Source organism: Sinocyclocheilus anshuiensis, unplaced genomic scaffold (genome assembly GCF_001515605.1).
Source record: "Sinocyclocheilus anshuiensis isolate Anshui unplaced genomic scaffold, SAMN03320099.WGS_v1.1 scaffold112, whole genome shotgun sequence".
NCBI lineage: Eukaryota > Metazoa > Chordata > Actinopteri > Cypriniformes > Cyprinidae > Sinocyclocheilus > Sinocyclocheilus anshuiensis.
Genome location: NW_015557175.1, coordinates 1255382 through 1270463, shown reverse-complemented (window position 1 = coordinate 1270463; position 15082 = coordinate 1255382). Strand labels below are relative to the sequence as shown.

General features: G+C 38.0%; 1 protein-coding gene across 1 annotated transcript in view; it reads right to left on the bottom strand.

Moving 5' to 3' along the window:
- Nucleotides 1–15082, bottom strand: part of LOC107678424 (bone morphogenetic protein 1-like) — a 94589-nt gene that overhangs the window by 78832 nt on the left and 675 nt on the right. The window lies entirely within an intron of this gene.

Sequence of the window (15082 nt, the reverse complement as noted above, 5' to 3'; positions counted from 1 at the left end):
TTAATATATATATATATATATATATATATATATATATATATATATAATTATTTAAAAAACTACACTGTAAATGTAATTAATTTCTATGAAAATAATATTGTTACATCAAAAATATTTATGCTGATTATATATCAGTGAAAATTACGTAAAATACTTGACTACCTATAATAAATAAATAAACAAATAAAAATGCAGAAATAACATTTTTAGATGCATTGCCGTAATGAGAATTTGGGAGGCAAATAAGGCATAATGTTGTATTTCAAAAATAATTAAATGTTATTAATAGACCTTATTTTCTTTAAGTAAAATATTTTATTATTTGATTTTGTGGTGAACTGTAGCCTAGACATGGACTAGTGAGATTAATCCAGATAATCAAACGTCCAGAGAAATGTTGTTGATTTAGAGTGTCGAGGAAATATTTACAAGTATGTACAAATCCAATAATAAACTGACATTCCCTGGAGGAAATGGCATCTCTTTTCTTGTAAGTCAAACACATTTCTTCTCTGGACAGATGCAGATGGTGCTGAGCGTTCGTGTTAGGACCGCGGGGATGAGGGAATCTTGTAAACACCGCAGCCCCTTCACTCGTCTCTCCTGTAAAAACACTTCCAGCTGTTCTTCCTTAGCAAATGCTTACCTTGACATTTCCTGACACTGTAATTTGGATATCAGGCGACAGAAGCCCACGTGGCTACTGCTTTTGAAAGGCAGTGTCCCAGACCAGACTCCAGCCACGGACTGGGGAATGGGCTTCATGTGTCGCCTTCAGGGATTGTCAGAGGGAAGCCGGGGATGAAGAAAGTGCCATAGAAGGAGGCGACTGCTTCCAGACGGCTAGACTCTCAGAAGGCCCGTGGGAATGATCGTTGACTTCTGAAGGCACACGACCAAAGAGATGCCAGCCATTTGGAAAACAAACAGGTCGTTCTTGATCGGCACGTTAGTCGCAGAGCAGTCACTTTTTAAAGAATAGTCTACCGTTCAAAAGGTTGGGGTCAGTAAGGTGTTTTCTTAAGAAGTGAACTTTTGATCAATTGAACGCATCCTTACTGAATAAAAGTTACAAAAACTACAGTAAAGACTGTTTTACAATGTACAGTAGCCAACATCGTCATAAAAATTACATTTCAAATAAACACTGCTCTTTTGAACTTTCTATTCATCAAAGAATCCTGAAAAAATGTCTCACGTCTTCCACAAAAATATGAAGCAGCAGGACTGTTTTCAACACTGATCATAATCAGAAATGTTTCTTGAGCATCAAATCAGCATATTATACTGATTTCTGAAGGATCATGTGACACTGAAGACTGGAGTTATGATGCTGTAAATTCAGCTTTACATCCCAGCTTTGATCAATTTTGATCAAAATTACATTTTATGATATATTAAAATAGAAAGCATCAGGCAATCTGCAAACCGGACTACATGAACATATTCTGCAAACAAACATATCACTTCGTTGTCTCGTGAGATTTAAACAATTTTTTTTTATGGATATTGGTACTGTATATATATACTACATTGAAGCTTTTGACGGAGCAACATCTTTTTAAATATATAATTTAACTGTGTAATTTATTTTAAAACCTTGTGCGGTAAACTACTCTGAACCTGTATCTAGTCAAGCTACTAGCTACAAGTAAATTTTACTTGCAACTTGTAGTGTTGCTAACTACTTTAAGTAAAAAAAAAACGTACAAGTTGCTAACAAAAAGTTGTTAACTACATTGAAGCTGTTTAAAAATATTTTTAAATATATCGTTTAACTATACAATTTATACAAAAAAAAAAAAAAACTGTGTGGAAAGCTACTTTGAAACTGTAGGTAGCCAAGCTACAAGCAACTTTTACAGTTAAATTAGGATTTTACTCAGTTATTAGATATTAGTGTCTCAGTACCCAACATCTACTATACCAATGGAAAAAAAAACATATCATGCTAACTGTGTGTCTGATATACAGTGGAAGAAACAAAAAATATCTATGAACATGATTCTTTTGAGTAAATATTTGTAAAAGGTTTCAGGTTGGTTCTGTGCGACTGCACGTGCACAATTAAACACACACACAAGCATGTGTGTCTGTGTTAAATGGAAACAGTTGCTGTTGGGTAGCAGGGGGTCAGAACAGTGGCTGCGGCCCGTCTAACCATAACAAACCAATTACTGCCTACAAAGAGCTATTGATCCAACCATCGGCCAGACCACCCTCGTTTTACACACCAATATTAATGACACCTGATGAGCGGAAAGAGCAATTAATGTCAAGAGGTATACGACCAAATTTTCCTTTCCATTGTATACGCTAGCTGAGATCTGAATGTGTGAATAATGGTTCCTCTAACCATCCAAACACTTAACCACTCATTACATCTGCATTGTTAAACCTTAGTAAGCCTTTGTACTCTACAAACCGTCATATGCATGTAAAGAAGCATCTAGAGTTGACTGAACTGCAGTTTAAATGCATGCCAACCCAGATAGCACACATACGTCTGCAAGACATCTGTTAAAGATCGCTTCATCTGGAAAGCATCTGCTGTGTACAAACAGATGACTTTAAGACGTCAGTTTTAGATACATTCTAAATCACAAACATCTTAAAGACGTCTTCTAAACATCTATTTAACATCTGATTGGAAAAACCCTATAAACGAATTGCAGATGAGCAAACGCACAAAAAAATACATCTTGCAGATGTAAATGCAGACGTCAAATAGATGTCTCTGTGATGTACGTGTGCTATCAGAGGAAGGTCACACAAAAATCATAATCGTCGATTATTCCCTTGAAATTGTAATTGCTATTTTTATAATTATACCACTGTTTGAAGCAACTTCATTCCATATTTCTATATGAAAATAAACAAGCTGAAAACACTCTAACTGAAAAACCTTCAGTGCTTTTCTATAGTATTAAGCCTCAAATGTCAACTAAACATCGGATTGGTTTCTTCTTTAAATTATAAAAAAGTAAAAATATGAATGTTATTATAATGTTACACTAAAACTAAAATAAATGTCATCACCGATAGCCTCATGGGCAGCGCGTCGACATGTAGCGCCATTGCGCTTCGAGTGTCCCGTGTTCGAGTCCCTGCTCACGGACCTTTCCCGATCCCATCCCCCCTCTCTCTCCCACTTCGTCATCCATAATTGTAATCGCGATTAGAAATTCGATTAATTGTGCAGCCTTACTCCAAAGTCACTGCTAGAAGGACGGCATGATTTATTCAGAGCTACATAAATGTGGCAGAGGTGTCGCTAGCATAGTGAACAAACGAACACTTGCTTTTCATGGTCAGTTTGCATTCTCATTATTGTGGCTAATTAGGTGTGAACGAGATGATTGGACCGAGAACTCCCAAAGTTTCTGTGATTGTTTCACACCAACAACAAAGCATATTGTTCCCTCTAATGCATCACGCAGGGCTCATCTTTATTTAGAAGACAATGCACACACTCTTGTGAGGCTAATTAGCTGAAACCTTCAGATAATGTAGACAGACAGACTTCATGGACAGGAGCCACTAGAAACCAAGTGGGGAAGCTACTCTGAAACTGTAGCTAGCGAAGCTACAAGCAACCTAGTAGTAGTTGTAGTTGCTAACCTCTTTAAGTAAAAAATGCAACCAGCTGTTAACAAAAACGTGCTAACTGCATTGAAGCTGTTATATATAATATATAATTTAGTTGGGAAGCTACCTTGAAACTGTCGCTAGTCAAGCTACAAGCAAATTTTACAAAGTTATATTAGGATTTGTGCTTTTGACAGCTTCGATGTGGTTAGCAACTTGTTAACTACTTTAACTTAAAACCCTACCCAAGTGCTAATGATGTTGGGGAAACTACTTTGAGCATTTCCATCGTTTTTCTACGTAAACATGCACTAGATGGACGCATCTGACCATTGAGCTCACATCTCGCATTTAGTACAGCATTTTAAAACACAGCTCTCAAATAAAATTAGTTAAACCTACTTTTTTTAATTCAATTTTTTCATTTAAAAAAAGTGAGGTTAGTTTGAAATCAGGTGGGAACATAGGAGCTGAAATTCATGCTAAATGTGCTTAAGATAGTAGTTACTTCTAGTTAAAGTATTTCTGCTAAAAAAGAAAATGTGCTGAGGATTCTCACCCTCAGGCCATCAAGACCATTTCTTAATGATGGGTGTGTTTCTTAAAAACACACAGCTTTTCGCTTCACAAGATGTTAACTGATGGACTGGAGTGGTGTGGATTACTGTGAAGTTTTTATCAGCTGTTTGGACTCTCATTCTGACGGCACCCATTCACTGCAGAGCATCCTTTGGTGAACAAGTGATGGAATGATAAATTACTCTAAATCTGTTCAGATTAAATAAACTCATCAACATCTTGGATGGTCTGAGGGTGAGTACATTCTCAGCAAATTGCCATTTTTGGGTGAACTATTCCTTTAATTACTTACTCTACAGCACTGGACAGATCCTAATAGTAGAAACTGTAGAAATGAAGGGCACATTACAGTAGACGTCAACAGTAGCATACTGTAATGTTTGCATGTAACAGCATAAATATGTGGGAAGATTTCTCTAGCGTAAACCTCTGGCTCAGAGCTGAAATTTGCCGAAACCAAACTAAAAGTTGACCTGTGACCCTGTGCCAATGAACACACAATGAAATGCTCTTACCGCACATATAACACCCACATCAGCAGAACGCTCTCAAGCCTGCTTAAACACTTCCCCGAGGAACACATGCCTTACTCTTCAGATCACTTCATTACTCACTGCCTGCTCACATCAGTATGGCTCACAAAGCCGGCTTCACACATATATAAACATCCGTACATGCTCGCTCACTCTGTACACACACATGCTGAAGACATCGACAGGGCTCGTGTTGTTTGTTAGATCCTGCTGTGTCATTACTTGAACAAATGGAGTGCAATGCCGGAGGTGGCGAACAGGCTCGTACTAGTGCATTATGCGAAGAGCATCTTGAGACAGAAGTTTCTCGCTTTCATATCCTCTGCTTATTTGCTTTGGAAGAAAATTGGAAGAGTGAGTGCTTATTGGGCAATTAATAGAAAAATGTACTAACAACCAAACAATTGGACATGAGGTTCTTTATAGGCATCAGTGGTTCCATGAGGAACATCTGTTAACCTTTCCTTTGGACAAAAGGTTCTTTAGATTATTCAAATGTTTGGTAACACTTTAGTATAGGGACCAATTCTCACTATAAACTAGTTGCTTATTAGCATGCCTTTTATTAACATATTGGCTGTTTATTAGCACTTATAAAGCACATATTCTACATGACCATATTCTACATCCCTAATACCTAAACTTCACAACTACCTTACTACACTCTAAAAAATGCTGGGTTGTTTTAACCCAACTTTGGGTCAAATATGGACTAACCCAACTGTTGGGTTCAATTTTTCAATTACATTTTTAACCCAAAAGTTGGGTTAGTCCATATTTGACCCAAAGTTGGGTTAAAACAACCCAGCATTTTTTAGAGTGTAACTATTAATAAACAGCAAATTTGGAGCTTATTGAGGCAAAAGTCGTAGTCAATGGTTTGTTAATAGCGAGAATTGGATATTAAAATAACTCAAAATTGTTCTAATTAAACCTAAAAAAAGTTTCCTTTTGGAACCTTTATTTTTAAGAGTGTGTCTGACTAGATTTATGTTTATCGTGATTTAAAAAATTACGCTGATTATTATGTCAAATGGTCCAAGAAAGCATCAATAATATTTATAACTCAAAAATTGATTTGTAAAAAAAAAAAAAAAACATTATTCGCAATAAACAATTTTATAAAATTAATTAAAAAAAAATAACATTTCAGATGTGCACTGTTTCTAGGACACTGATCATGTGACTTTGTACAGACGGTCAGATGTAGCACAAGATGCTCTTTTTGGATCATTATCAAATCATGCTGGAGAACATGATCATCTGGTTTTAGACAAACGTGTGGAGCTCATGCAGCTTTAGTGCTTCTGTTATGAAATAAAAATTTCCGATCAAACTCTTTTGCTGTTAATATAATTTATTATTCTTCAAAACCTTGAAAAATAGTGCCAAACAGAAGCATTTCAACTAGAGGACGCAGACTTTTGGATCTCACTGTACTTGGCAGAGGAGTTTCTGCTGCCGGGCAATGGATTTAGATTGTTATAACTCATTGAGCAGAAAGCAGCATACTATGGAAAAGAGAAAAGAAACAGGAAGCTACTACCTGACTTGAAAACCAGTATCACAACATATAGTTTCTTAGAATGTATGAAAACCAGATGTCCTCCTCCTCCTCCACATGATTCTTCCATGCTCTTCTTACCTCTCTTGACCTCCTCTTATCTGAGTCAAATGTACAAATTCAAGCTGTGTGCTAACATTCAGCTAACCGTCTGAGGCCGCTGGGTATGAAACACCCATGCTAGCATGGTTTAAATGCTGGAGGTTTACCACCTAAAAGCAGCGACACACAAACTCGCATGGACCACATTTATCCTTATTGAAGCTTGAAAACATCATAGTAAATGAATGAATGGTTACCTTTAAAATGTCTCCTTTTGTGCTCCAAGTAAGAAAGAAAGTTGAAGTTCGTAGCGCCACAAGCGTGACTAAATCAAGACAGAATGTTTGTATTTCGGTGAACTATCGCTTTAACTACATTTGTTCCAGCAGTTCAGCTGTTTTTAATTGGTACAGCTTTTTCAGTAACAAGCAGCAGAGTAGCGTGACAAAGATTATAGCCTGTCACACACTGTATATCACATTATATTGCAGAGCCTTATAACCGAACAACCCAAGGCAATAATCAAACGCGTCTTCTAGAAGATTCCTCTCTGTCTCTGTTGGGAGGTCTGATTGATTTGAACGAATCACTTGGTTTGGACAGTTTGTTTTGACAACTGTTTTTCAGACATTTCAAGGAACTGCCTTTTATCAGTAGGTTTTTTTAATCATGGGTGTTATATTATTATACTGAGTGTAATAGGTAATGTGCACATTTGTGCTGTCATTCTAATTTAGTAATAAAACTAGAATAACAGCAATAAAAATATGTTTTATGTGAGATAAATACTTTTCTGGTCTTTAAAATTAAATTATATAATCTGATAAGTCTTTACTCACTCATATTTACTCACCCACAGGTCAAGACGTAGATGAGTTTGTTTATCCATTGGAAAAGATTTGGAGAAATGTAGCATTACATCACTTGCTCACCAGTGGATGCTCTGCAGTGAATGGGTGCCGTCAGAATGAGAGTCCAAACAGCTGATAAAAACATCACAGTAATCCACACCACTCCAGTCCATCAGTTAATGTCTTGAGAAGTAAAAAGCTGCATGTTTGTAAGAAACAGTCCATCATTAAGACATTTTTTAACTTCAAACCATTGTTTCTGGCTAATATAAGATTCCATAATCCACATTATTGCTTTCTCCAGCGAATAAGTTGTCTCATCTGAATCAGGAGAGAAATATGGACAGATGAAACATCGTTTACAATCTAAAATATTACTTAACAAACAATTCGGTGGATTTTGATGTGAAAGGATGACAAAGGAAAGGATGGACTGGAGTGGTGTGGATTATGGTGGTGTTTTTATCATCTGTTTGGACTCTCATTCTGACGGCACCCATTCACTGCAGAGGATCCATTGCTGAGACAGTGATGGAATGCTACATTTCTCCAAATCTGTTCATCTCTATTAAGTCATTCATAGGTTATTTAAAAAAAAAAATAATAATAATAATAATAATTAAAAATTAAAAAGTGAAAATGTGGTGGTCCTGATGTGCTTTCAAAACATTACTTTGGTTGTTTGTTTGTCCCAACCAGCCTCACACAGTAACATTGATTCAGCCAATGGTGTGAGTTAGGGGCAGGACTATCTGTTGGCCAACCAATGAAAGACAGGGGTAGTGTTCGAGACATTATTTTAGCAATTCCATTTGATATTTTTAGTGGTGCAGAAATGACACACTTGACCTTTAAAAGTAGCTTATAGCTTTAACAGTATCAAAGTAGCTTCCGCAACAATGCATATAGCCGGGAGTGAAATGAAACTGTGTGCAGGTCTCAGATCAGTTCTAACCTTAATCATTTAAAAAAGCATCAGAAATGGGTTCAGACGTGCAACGGGGTGATGTATGGTTCACGGTTTAGCTGCCAGAGGGATCTGAATGTGCCGCAGTCACATCAGCTGGCAGACAGACGCAGAAACCCACAGGACCGGGCCATGCTGGCATGCACTGAATGACCTACAGTCTGCAGGCACACTCACCTCACCTCACCTCATCTCACTCTCCTATACCTAGCCCTCATTTTCTGTGATCCTCACCCAGAGGGCAAGAGGGGAGGAAAGAGAGGAAATATTTGGCTCGGTTACAGTTATAAACGTCCATTGCACAACAGCAGAGACGGGCTCAATGAACCAGCGAGTGCAGCCAGGAAACAACAGCACTTAGAGAGTTTAGGTGAATCCTGAAGCTTATGGAAATGAGATCTTACAAATTAAACTTTTTCATTTGTTCTCCTGAGGCTGGATTATGGAAATAATGCTGACAGACAAATGTTATGCAATGCAGCTCTCCAATCCCCTTCAGGAAAAAGACATTGCAGTTGGAAAGGTGCACAGTAATTGTTCGTGACTGCTTCTCATTCATTTTTCATTCCATAAATGGGAGAATTTATCTAGATGAATGCGCCGAAAGTTCCCGGGAGGGTTTTCAGGTTCGCAATACAGCCTTATATTTTTAAGCAGACAACTTCACTATTCATATATATATATATATATATATATATATATACATATATATATATATATATCAAATGGCACTTTTGGCATAATGTTGATTCAAACTAATTAAGACAATTAATTTCCAATTTTATTTTTAATTCTGTTTGAAATCTGGGTTATAGTGAGGCACTTACAATAGTAGTGAATGTGGCCAATCCATAAACGTTAAAATGCTTTAATAGTTGCCACAAGATTTTAAACAATATGTAGATTTTCCACACTTGACGAAGTCAGTTGAGTTTAGTGTGAAAAAACATACTTAGTAACCAGTTATATCCAGTTTTACAGTTTCGCTGCCATGAAAATGTAACACTCTGAAACAGTTGTAAAAGTACAAGAACAACTTTACAGCTCAAATAACACATATTTTAACAGAAAAAAATAATGTAGGTGCTTTTATAAAATGTTAAGTTTTACATTTCTGTTTATTTTCTACTTCCATTGTTAATGCCTCACCATTACCTTGGTTTTTGCTTTCTAAATCTAAACAATCTTGGACATGGAATATTTCAGGAAACGTGTTTCACACATCACTAGCAGCATCAAACAGAACTGCATAAATAATGACTGTCTTCAAACAAGTTTCCACAAATACTCCCCCAATCTCCAATTGGTTGGCCAAATAAACAGCCCCGCCTCCAACTTCACACCATTGGTTGAGCCTGTGTTGCTATGCTGGGCTGGTCGGGATGCTCAAACAAACAGCACAATGTTTTCATAACACAGAGCCACAAGTATTTCACCAGTAGATTACTTGTAGTTGTTAGGGCTGCACGATAAATCGCATGCGATATTTAACGCGCATCTTATCAGTAAAGCCGGTTCTGTAATCAGCGGTAAATCTCCATCACCTGCGTGCTTTCACATTGAGCAGCATTAACTACACAGAGCCGTTGTTCACTGACGAACTGCGCAAAACCACGTTCATATTCGCGCGATTTTTTGCGCTGCTCGTCAGTGAACAATGGCTCTGTGTAGTTAATGCTGCTCAATGTGAAAGCACGCACGTGATGGAGATTTACCGCTGATTACAGAACCGGCTTTCTGAAAAGATGCGCATTAAATATCGCATGCGATTTATCGTGCAGCCCTAGTAGTTGTGCATAATAAACTATAGGATAGGAAAGAATATTTTGGCGCTGAAAATATTACATCTTTAATGAATGTGATTACAACTCTCTGAACAATTTTGATGAAATCCAGGGTGCTAGAATCACAAAGAATACTTTGGTGTGAGAGACTCTGTTCCACATATGTACCTAAAACTACTACATTTCACTAATTTTTCCAACAGATTCTGACTGTGAAATTGTTAGGAATTATGCAGAATCACTTGAAAAGTCATTAAATATCCACCAGTACTCTCCAAATGCAAAATGAACCATGGGAGTATGATGTCACCAGCTGTGCATGTATGACAGGCTCTGCGCTCGGCCAGCAGCTCCAGCTGAACAGCCTGTGCTTGTGGTTTTCCACGCCGAGCTATGAGACAGACTCTGAAGACGCAAAAAGAAGGAATTCAAGCACCACATTTCTTGGTGAGTGGTGCAACAGGGAATCAGGTCAAAGAGTGCTTTATTAAAACCATGCTGGGGAAAGAGACGGGGAACAGCATTTGCCATGTGAGAACTACAGCTGAGTGCAAGCTAGCAGTCAGAGCTTTGCAGCCTCTCTGTTTATTTGTTGTCTGGTGTATTTCATAGAGTTTATGAATTAAGCACTTACATAATGCATGTGAGAGAATTCTCTTCATAGGTCTAAATTCTCTCATTTTAAGTCAGCAGCATGAAATCAAAATTCATCCTATTGCCTTTCCTAAAGGAATAGTTCAGCGAAAAGTCACTCAACATATCCTCCACGATCTAAACCTCTACAAATTCTGTGGACAATGATGTGATATTTTGAAGAATCTTCACACAATGGTACTTCATAATAATAATAATAGCTCCAAAAATGACCAAAATAAAGAAAAACAGCAAATAAAGAGGTCCATACATCTCTTGTACTCTATTCCAATGTCATACGGGAAAAAAAATGTGAGGAAAATGCCTAAATTTAAGTGGTTATTCATGGTAATTTTGCCTTGAAATGAGCTTTTAAAGTCACAATGAAATGGACATGGCGACAGATCTTTTCTGTGACATGCATCTGAGTGAAACAGATTATCTTCAAAGAATAAATGTAGGGCGGGACTTAGATGGGTAGGGCGGGTTCTATGCATTAATTGTTGATTGGTTGTTGAGATGTGGGCGTTGCACTCAAAAGTGGAGGCAGATGAAGGTGAGCTTGAAGAGGCGGGGTTTAAGCGGACTAAATGATTGGAGAAGTCTTGCATAAGTCTGGTGTTTTCACTGGAAGGTCCAGTTAGGACATTTCGATTAAACATTATGTGGTCAGAAACTTAAAATAAATAAATAAAAATAAAATAAAATATGTATATAGGGATAAATTGTTCACAGTAAGACCTATAACAAATAGGGTGGATTACCATTTCATGCCAACTCAAAGTCAAATGTGTGCTTGATTATTATTTTGCACTAATTAGTGGGTTCACTAGGTAGCAACAATCACAGTTTTTGAAGAACTAGTAAAACAAAATCGGAAAACATTAATGAAGACAACAAAAATGTGGAAACAACAACAATTGATATGCGAGGAAGTCACAAGGTTGCCATGATAGTACGACTGGAGTATAAAAACAACACCACTCTGTGTTGCCCTCTACAGGTCAGGTGATGCATGAAAAGTCGAACACATAGTCGTAGTCAACTGAGGTTGTGGTGGACATTCATTCTGGAAAAACTATGCCTTAAATATCTGCAATCAATTCATTGCAACATTTTCCTTAAAAACTGATTTATAAACAAGTAATTAATTTTGCTAGTGTTGCTGTAATGTAATTGACCTATCGGTAAGCACCGCCCACCTTAGTTACTGTTGCTCACTCGGACAAACAAATGGAGTTGCTCACTGTCTTACAATGACAGCTGTCAGTGAAAACCTTCTTCCGAGGTGTTTCTGATAAATTTGGGAAACAGATGGACCTTCAAGTGGTACTTAAATATGCCATGGAGGGATATATAAAATATATAAAAATAAATATGTAAAAATACAGATCACAATGCAAACGGGAGAATTATGTTACGGTCGTCACGATCGCAATGACAACATCCCCGATCAACACCGTTCATATACCGCAGAGTAAGATTAAATTAATTTACATTTAACCAGATTAATATGGAGAGGCACTCGATTATAGACCTTCGTTTATGTGTTTTTGACTTTCACTGCACGGTACACGACGTGAGAACAGTTCGCTATTAAGGTTTGTACGTTAGCATGGACTTACTAACTTTAACGCTAACGTTAGCTAGTTTTAGCCAGCGATAACAGTACCTTGCTGAAGCACAAGATAACATTAACGTTCTGCTTGAGCAGATGAAAAGTATAACTTAATGAGAGTATGACAACCAGAAAATGAACGTTTTCATCTTTATTGTGATTGGGGTTGAATGCTTAGGGACATTTTGCTCTTTTTTGGTTGGATTTAGCAAATGGAATATAAAAATAAATGACATTGCCTATCCTCTCGGGATAACTGGAATTAGTGTTACAAGTACCCTAGGCACATCGTTTTTCCATTTTTGTAGCATAAACACCATTAAACCGATGCGAGCTTCGAATCTTCCAATGGTTGAATGGCGCTGAAACCTAAAGATGTCCGAGTTCCGCTCCCCGTGCAACTGATACTCGACTGCCATTGGCTCATCTGCGTTCGAGGGGAGGGGCTTACCGATAGGTCAATTCAATGAACATATCAATATCTAGCGAATTTTATGGGCAACTCTGTTTGACAGCATGATCGTTCTACCACATCTATTTGGATGAAGTGTAAACACGGCACATTTCATCTGTGTTCCTACTCCTCTCTCGTGCACGCCGACCTCTCGTCTCACATAATCTCTGCTACAGCTGGGCCTTTTGGGCCCCATCCAGAACCAATCCCAGACCCCGTCCCTCTTCTACCACTCAGATCTGAGAGGGATGAAGGGTATGAGCACATGTGTTGTTTAGAAAGTCGAACGTTCTCCAAAGTTATAGACATGTTTACAACAGTCCAATCAGGTCAGAGAGCCAGGCACTATGGGTATTGACATCATCATTAAGGTATTAGGGGTAATGAAGGATCGGCCAATACTCTTTCCTGACAAGCACACAAATTTAGGGCATTACTTCCACAGTGGTGTCACCTCACAACAACCCGTTTTTTCAGAAATCGTGGTGACGATTTAACTGTTTAAGCAGGAGACAAACAGATGTGAATGAGCGGATAATCAGCATATCGCGTCATAACGGTCAGTGAACTCTGACTCACAACAACTCGTGTAAATACATTGCTTCCTTTTTACGAAAAGTTCATGCACCAAATAAACAAACACAAATTTATAGGGAAAGCCAACAGGGCCACTTCTCTTAGCTAAGCTTACTTGAATGATGCATAAAATGCGATAGCGAGGAATCACCAACCAAAACAGAATCGCTTTGGCTTAACGCCGCTGGAGAGCCTGAATCACAGAGTGACAGAACAATCCGGGAAGTTAATCCTAGTATGAGATCGACGCCCCCTGAGCCTTTGCGGGTCAACCAGCCTAATCTGCCTGGAATACCAATTTCAGCTGGTGGGCTGCTTTATTGTCCTATAGCCGCTTGTTAAGAGGAAAGTCTGTCTCTCAGAGGGGTGAAAATGTAAAAATGAACAGCCAAGGGCCCCATTCAGTTGCAAATGAGGACATAGAAAAAAACCAGGCCTGAAAGAGTAAAAAAAGAGGAAGATGAAAGAGAGGGAGTTGGGAAGGAGGTGGAGAGGAGTAGCAGACAAGTTAATAGAGACCAAGATCCATGCGATTTGACACTTCTCCGGAGTGACCCCTGTGTGAGCTTCAAGAAACTTGGATTAACTTCAATCCATCCACTTAACGGAGTAAAAACCAATCAAATGTCAACCTGCAGGTGGCAAAACAAAGGAAATCCGTAACATCCCACCACTAGCTCAAGAATACAGTTAATGTTCTGTTGGTGTGCTTTTGTCCCTAGAAACTAAATTAAAGTTCTATTTCGCAATTTCTTACTAGCAGATCAGTTAACGTGTGATCTCTACAAGTGATGCTTCAACCCAAAAATGGAAATTCTGTCATCATTTACTCACTCTCAAGTCATTCCAATTTGCATTATTGATCACAGAATGGAGTATAAAGTTAATATGTAATTTCTAGTGTCATAGAATTGCAAAAATAAAATGGCTTCCCAAAAAACTGCCCTTGTCTGTCATTGGTTGGCCAAAAAGATAATGCCGCCCCAATCTCACGCCACTGGTGGAGGAACTTTTGCTCTGTTGAGGGTCAGGATGGTCAAACAAACAGCAACGTTTTGATAGCACCACAAAGTCACAGTGTTTACACTCTTTAGGGAAATCAACCTATCAAGCTGTCTCTGTATATTAACCAGGGATTGGAGAAAGTACTTTAAAATCTCCTAAATATAAAGCTTAGGCAGGCACCTTTAAGAAATCGCAAGCATTAGTTAGATGGCATGCCATATTTGGGACCATTCCTTCTTAGTAAACATTTTCAGCTGTGAACCTCAATAACCTCTTCTTGGCGAACAACAAAATAAGGGCGCTTGCCCTGAAACAAGAAATGTGAAAATAGACAGTGCTTCTCTTGGGACCCAAAGAATTAATTACTTCCCTAGACCTATTAAACCGTAATTATATCATAATTGGTTGAATTCAGGTCAAGATAAAGTTATCCTCTGCAAGATGTGGGTATATGATGCAAGTCTGGTCTAGCCATGAAATTGGGGACATCAGGCTAAGCACTTTTTATAACTCGGGTGTGTGCCAAACAGCATACATCTATACTACGCATGCAGTGTATAGCATGCACACTGTGTGCAGTGTGTGACTTTTCAATTGTGTAACATAATATCAACCATGATTTTCACTATTACTCGTTTCATTGGTTTGCCAAGAGTGTTTTCGCATTTAAAAATGCTAAATGACCATGTGTATTTCCAAGGCGCCACTTACTGAATGAAATATGATGAGTTCATGTGGCAGCAATGCAGCATGCTACTCTTACAGTTTCACATATTTAAATTAAAAAAGTATGCAATGATAACTCTTAAGTGATCAATTTCATCCTCCTACGTCATAGGGCAACTTCTGTGATGGATGAGGTAGTGCACCCTGTGCAGGAAACCTAGC